Genomic DNA, 7009 nt, shown 5'->3' on the forward strand with positions numbered 1-7009 from the left:
TTAAATTAAAACAGATGACTCTTCATTAAACAATTCCCCGAAAACGGAATCCTGTCTCTCCAAGACAGTTACAATGAATAAGTGACATTCGGTTAATTCATTAGCCTAACTGATATTAATTAAAAGCAGTAATGCATAATATATGAAACTATACATGAAGCCAGTCGCTAGAATGACAAGAGAAGAAGAGTAGATGACGAGGTTTGTCTTCAGATAATACTGGATTTAAGGCAGACCATGTTGACATAACTAGTAAATCGATGCTTCAAAATGTAGGCCTAAAGATGAGTCAATTGAAACTTTCCATTTGGAAAGTCCCGAAATGATCCCCAAAGTTTGGTTCCCTTTTAATCCATGGTTGTTTGACCAAGAACAGAAATCCCAAGGGTGAAAATAATTTCCCCTTGCTTTTCAAAGTCTATTTAAATCTCAAATATCTGTTCCGTTTTAAACAGGTATCGCTGAAGAGCTCCGGTTTTACAGTAACCAGCAGGGAGCGCTGTTATCCACACAGCTCAAATAGTACAGAGTGCTAGTACGAAAGCGGCGTTCACACAAAGATCCAAAGATGTTCAGTGTGTCGTGTCTGCACAGTTGTGTCGCATATCCCTGGAGAGCCACTCTAGCTTGCCCTGCAGCAGTCTGCCGTAGAGCCGCAGGATGTGTCTGACACTCTTGGTCTCCTGGCTGAAACAGTCTGACCGTGAGTCTCCTGTGTCTCCCTATGGACCAAGAGTATATTTTTTAACATTTACATTTTAGTCATTCAGCAGACTCTTATCCAGAGCGACTTACAGTAAGTACAGGGACATTCCCCCGAGGCAAGTAGGGTGAAGTGCCTTGGCCAAGGACGCAACGTCATTTTTCACAGCCGGTATCAAACCGGCAACCTTCTGATTAATAGTCCAATTCCCTAACCCCTCGGCCATCTGACCCATATTTATTATATTTAATGTGTGTTAGTGTGCGTCTGTGTGTGTTTTTGTGAGTGAGTGAGTGAGTGAGTGAGTGAGGGAGAGGGAGGGAGGGAGGGAGGGAGGGAGGGAGGGAGGGAGGGAGGGAGGGAGGGAGGGAGGGAGGGAGGGAGGGAGGGAGGGAGGGAGGGAGGGAGGGAGGGAGGGAGGGAGGGAGGGAGGGAGGGAGGGAGGGAGGGAGGGAGGGAGGGAGGGAGGGAGAGGGAGAGGGAAAGGGAGAGGGAAAGGGAGAGGGAGAGAGGGAGAGGGAGAGGGAAAGAGAGAGAGAGAGAGAGAGAGAGAGGGAGAGGGAGGGAGAGAGAGAGAGAGAGGGAGAGAGACAGATAGACAGAGAGACGAAGCAAGAGTGAAGCATTGCTCACCTGGATTCCCAGACCGTTCACTATATGCAGGTGATTTTTCACTCCATGCTCCAGTTCCTCTAGCAGAGATGATTGGCAGCTGCCTTGAGTGCTTTGTATCCTTATCTGACACAAGCTGTTGAGCAACACCTCCAGGGCCCATCTTACCTCTGCATGCTTTTGTTGGAGCTGGACATGGACACGACCGCACACACACACGTTTACTGGGGATTTTGTGTGTTTGTGAACAATAAATGTATGGCCAGAGATGGGCAAAAATACATCAAAATGTATTTTGATACAAAATACCCCTCAAATAAATGTATAAAAATAAACTACAAAGTACTGGTGCCAGAACATGTAATGAAATACAATGTATTTTGTATTTAAAATATAGGAAATACTTTTTCTGGATTTTCCGTTTTCTCACAATTTGGTATAGCAGAGCATTCAGGTTTGGGCTATGTATACAAAGCTCTGGTGAACCCCACAAAAAGAAAGAATGTCAGTGTAACTAAGCCAAGCTATTAAAAGACAACAACTTGATTGATTATGTTACATAATCAATACATATACATAATTTGTGTATATATATATTTTATTTATTAGTTAACTTAACAGCCCATGAACTTACAAACTTCGATATATTTATTCATTGAATATTGTCTCAATATTCTTCAATGTCTGTGTGGTTTTCAAAGCTTATAATAAATATTTACAAATCCTCTCTCCGATTCCATCTCCGTCTCCCCCTCCCCACAAGGCAGACTTCATCCCGGCGTTTGCATCCCATGCTTCTCTTCATGCCCTTGCGCTGACAGAGACATGGATCCGCCCAGAGAACACTGCAACTCCAGCTGCTCTCTCTGTCAACCACTCCTTCACTCACTCACCCCGCTCAACCGGGCGGGGTGGTGGGACAGGTTTGCTTCTTTCCCCACATATTAAATACACTTCCACACCCCTCTCTGTTACTGACAAATCATTTGAACACCATTATGTGATGCTAACTGATCCTATCAAAGCATGCTTAATTGTTCTTTATTGCCAAACCAGGACTTTTTGGAGGAGCTGGACATGCTCCTCAGCGTCCTCCCAGATGATGGAACCCCCCTGATAGTCCTTGGGGACTTCAACATCCACCTCCAAGGAACGCAGGCTGTCGACTTCTTGTCTCTCCTGACCTCCTTCGACCTGACGCTGCTGAGCACACCGGCAACCCACAAGGCAGGCAAACAGCTAGACCTCGTCCTGACACGTAACTGTATCACTGACTTAACCTGTGTAACCCCACTGCACATTTCTGATCACTACTTTATCCAATTCTCTGTCTCTCTCCCTCCAACCCATCCTACCTCCCCTCCCCTTGTAACTTTCTGGCGCAACCTCCGCTCCCTATCCCCCTCCCATTTTTCCTCTGTTGTAACATCCTCCCTCCCTCCCATTGACGAGTTCTTGTCCCACCCCACTAACACTGCCACTAACACCCTGTTAACCACTTTAACTGCATCACTTGACTCTCTCTGTCCCCTGTCAACCAGGCCTGCGCGATCTTCTCCCTCCTGCCCGTGCTTACGGATGTTATTTGTGAAGAACGGTCCACCCTTCGAGCAGCTGAGAGGAGATGGCGCAAGTCCAAAGATGGTCTGGACCTTGATAAGTATCACTCCCTCCTTAAATCCTTCTCTTCTCACATAACTGGTGCTAAAACCCTCTACTTTCTTAACAAAATTAACTCTGCTTCAAACCCCGACAAACTTTTCTCTACCTTCTCCACCCTTCTTAACCCACCTCCCCCACCCCCTCCCTCCACCCTGACAGCAGACGACTTCTCCTCCTTCTTTGAGAAAAAAGTTGCTGACATTAGCAGTCGGTTCCCTAAACCCACCTTTCCTACCCCCTCACCCTCCATGACTGACCCAACTAAATGCCTCATTCTCTCTCATCGCCCCACCTCCTGTCCCCTTGATCCTGTCCCCTCCCCTCTCTTTCAAACTATCTCCCCCTCTATCATAACTTTTCTTCTCCATGTTCTAAACTCCTCTCTTACCTCTGGCACCTTCCCCTCTGCCTTCAAACAGACCAGAGTAACCCTCCCTTAACCCTACCGTCCTCCAGAACTACAGACCGGTATCACTGTTACCCTTCTTCTCTAAAACAATTGAACATGCTGTATCTAACCAACTGTCTAACTTTCTCTCTCAGAACAACCTGCTTGACCCCAACCAATCGGGCTTCAAGACTGGCCACTCCACAGAGACTGCCCTCCTTTCAGTAACCACTGCCCTCCAGTCTGCCAGAGCGGCTTCGAGGTCATCCGTCATCATTCTGCTGGACCTTTCGGCAGCGTTTGATACGGTTAACCACCAGATCCTGCTCTCCAGACTTTCTGGGATGGGCATCACTGGCACTGCACTCCAGTGGATCTCATCCTACCTGTCGGGAAGATTCTACCAGGTCTCCTGGGGAGGCAAACTGTCAGACCCTCGCCAGCTCTCCACTGGTGTCCCACAAGGCTCCGTCCTTGGACCCCTCCTCTTCTCTCTGTATACCACCTCACTTGGACCAATCATCACCTCCCATGGCTTCTCCTACCACTGCTACGCTGACGACACGCAGCTGTACCTGTCGTTCCCCCCGACCGATCCAGGGATCTCAGCTAGGATTGAGGCCTGCCTCGCAGACATCTCCGCCTGGATGACCGAGCACCACCTCCAGCTGAACCTCGCCAAAACAGAACTTCTCATCATCCCGGCCAAACCCTCCATCTCCCGCGACCTCTCAATCACCCTGGGATCTGCGATGGTGACCCCCTCATCCTCTGCCAGGACCCTTGGGGTTACCATGGATGACGAGCTCTCCCTCACGGCCCACATTGCTGCGGTCTCCCGGTCATGTAGATTCACCCTCTACAACATCCGGAAGATCAGGAGATACCTGTCTGAGCACTCCACCCAGCTGCTTGTCCAAGCACTTGTCCTCTCCACGTTGGACTACTGCAACTCGCTGCTCGCCGGTCTCCCAGCATGCGCAACCCGCCCTCTTCAGAGGATTCAGAACGCAGCGGCCCGCCTGGTCTACAATCTACCAAGACGCTCTCACGTTACCCCGCTCCTCATCTCCCTCCACTGGCTACCCATAATGGCCTGCATCAGATTCAAGACCCTGGTACTGACCTTCCGAGCAGTGAACAGGACTGCACCCGACTACATCAAGTCTCTCCTGCAGCCTTACACCCCCACTCGCCACCTACGGTCTTCTTCAGACAACCGCCCGGTGGTCCCACCGCTCAAGACCACCCGGTCCCAACACAAGCTCTTCTCCTGCCTGGCCACCCAGTGGTGGAATCAACTCCCCACCTCCATCAGAGACACAGACTGTCTCTCCACCTTCAAGAGAAGCCTCAAGACGCACTTGTTCCGGTAGTACAACGGTACTTAGGAATGGTTTGCTGAACCCAATGCTAGTTTCCTCAATGACAATGACTCTTGCTTAGACTGTTGCTCTTGTTGGTTAGTAGTAGCTGATTTAAACTGTTGTATTTTATTTTAGTTAATCCTATTTTTATTGCTTTCCTAAAGGTACACTTGCACTTAGAGATTAATGTTGTTTAATTGTAACTTGCTTAACTACATGCTCTTATGGTTTCCTCCCTTTAGCACTTATTTTTGGGTTGTTTACAATGTGTACCTCTTGTTTTTGGCTACCCGCAATGCTTTGGGGCTATCTTGTTGTTATTATCAGTGACTTATGCACTTTGTAAAGCTCTCTCTTGGAAGTCGCTTTGGATAAAAGCGTCTGCTAAATGAATAAATGTAAATGTAAATAAGCTGAGCAGGGGAAACTGAAGCATCAGATCGTTCAACTTTCTTTACAAAAAAAAAACATACAAACTTCAATACAAAAGTGAACAGGTAACTTAACGAGTTGAGACCCAACCAAGGAGTAGTCAGTTTAGTTGCCTTTAAGAACAACTAACTTTTCAAATATCTCTGGGGTTAACCGCCTCTTGTGCGGATGGAATATTATTCCTGCAAATGAGAACTGTCTCTCAACCGGAGCTGAAGAGGGGAGGGTTGTGTTAAATCAAACAAAAAGGAGCTTGATAAGTGGGTACTGCTGAAGAGAAAGGTCTTTTCTGGAGTCCTCCAGAAAATAAAGGGTTTCTAACTCAGCTTTGATCTGAAGACTGAACTTGTGAACTGTTTTTTGATTCGTCATATTCGAGTATTTTAAATACAAAAATACTCCACTCTCAAGTATTTTGTTACACATTACATTAGATTTTTATTGGCCCTATCAAATACAAATTACAAAATACTCAAAAGTATTGAAATATGTATTTCAAATACAAGTAATGGAAATACTGCCCATGAGTGAAATGCTTACAGATTTGTTTCCCCAGGTTGCTTTGTGGATGAAGACACAGGGTACAGGAATGGAGGAGGGGAGCTGTTCAGACCCGCTACAGGATGCCTAGACAAGATCACAGACAAGATTACACACACGAAAAACACACCTACAGTCATGCAATTGTAGGACCGTCAGACTTGCTGGTAGTAGACATGTGCTGTTATAGTATCCTGTGTGTGTGTGTGTGCGTGTGTGTGCACGCATATACACACACGCCATTGCTACTTCCAAGTCTTTTACATTGTTCATGTTTCTTCTGGCACGTATATCGCATACAAAGTCAATTGGTCTGGCCTTGACATTTGGCAATATGGTGCAAACCATGCTGATCAGCAGGAGCAGGCATCCTAGAAGATCCCAAAGTGCAGGTGACTGACTAAGAGACTGTAATTGATAACATCAAATAAATTCAAATATGAGAAACAGTGTCCCTAATTCTGGTCTGAACTCCCATGCTCATCTTAAGCAAGAGTTTGATTAACAGTATGGTCAGGAAGGAGGGCATGTCTTGGGAATGGTTGAAGGGATGGAATGTTGCAACGTGTACATAAAATTAATGGTGGCATTCCACTGGAGGTGAGCTGTCTGTGTTCTTTAACAACTTTCAGTGGGCCTCATTATCTTTCACAGCATCTTCATAGGGGAAACTAAACACATTTCACTGGGGAAAAAATCTAACTCATAACCATATATATTCTGCTACCAAGATGTCCCATATATTTAACTTTAAAAAATGTGTAAGAAAAATGTAATCCTGATCATAATTAAGTAGGGAGGTTTTCTGAAGAAGGCAGACCAAAAGGAGTCACGACAAAGTAAAGGAGTTTGATTCTTTGGTTTATTAGTCGAGCGCCCGGATCAAACAATCAGTTCAAGACAAACTGATGGCATGAGTGAAACTCTGTCTCGCAGCCATGCTTAAATACATGAGTTTGGACAGTACAGATAGAGAATGCACAGAATTGCTTCCTTAACGGGTCTTCAGTGGTCAGTACACTGATACTCTAGAGTCAGGGCCGGCCCAAGCCTTTATGGGGCCTTAAGCAGAATTTATTTAGGGGCCCCCCTGTCACGCAAATATTATTGATTATTTTTAATGCTTGATTCTTCGCACACTATTAATATAATGCACTAATTAGCAATGTTATTAGTGTTGCTTACATGATAACATTGATTTATTTCGCCCTTATACAGTTTAACAGAAGAAAACCCAGATTGGTCATGTGATGATTTGAACTTTAAGTATTCAAAGTCTTACAGTACTAAATGGTGTACCTAATG

Source organism: Hypomesus nipponensis, chromosome 15 (assembly GCF_054491055.1).
Source record: "Hypomesus nipponensis isolate SF chromosome 15, ASM5449105v1, whole genome shotgun sequence".
NCBI lineage: Eukaryota > Metazoa > Chordata > Actinopteri > Osmeriformes > Osmeridae > Hypomesus > Hypomesus nipponensis.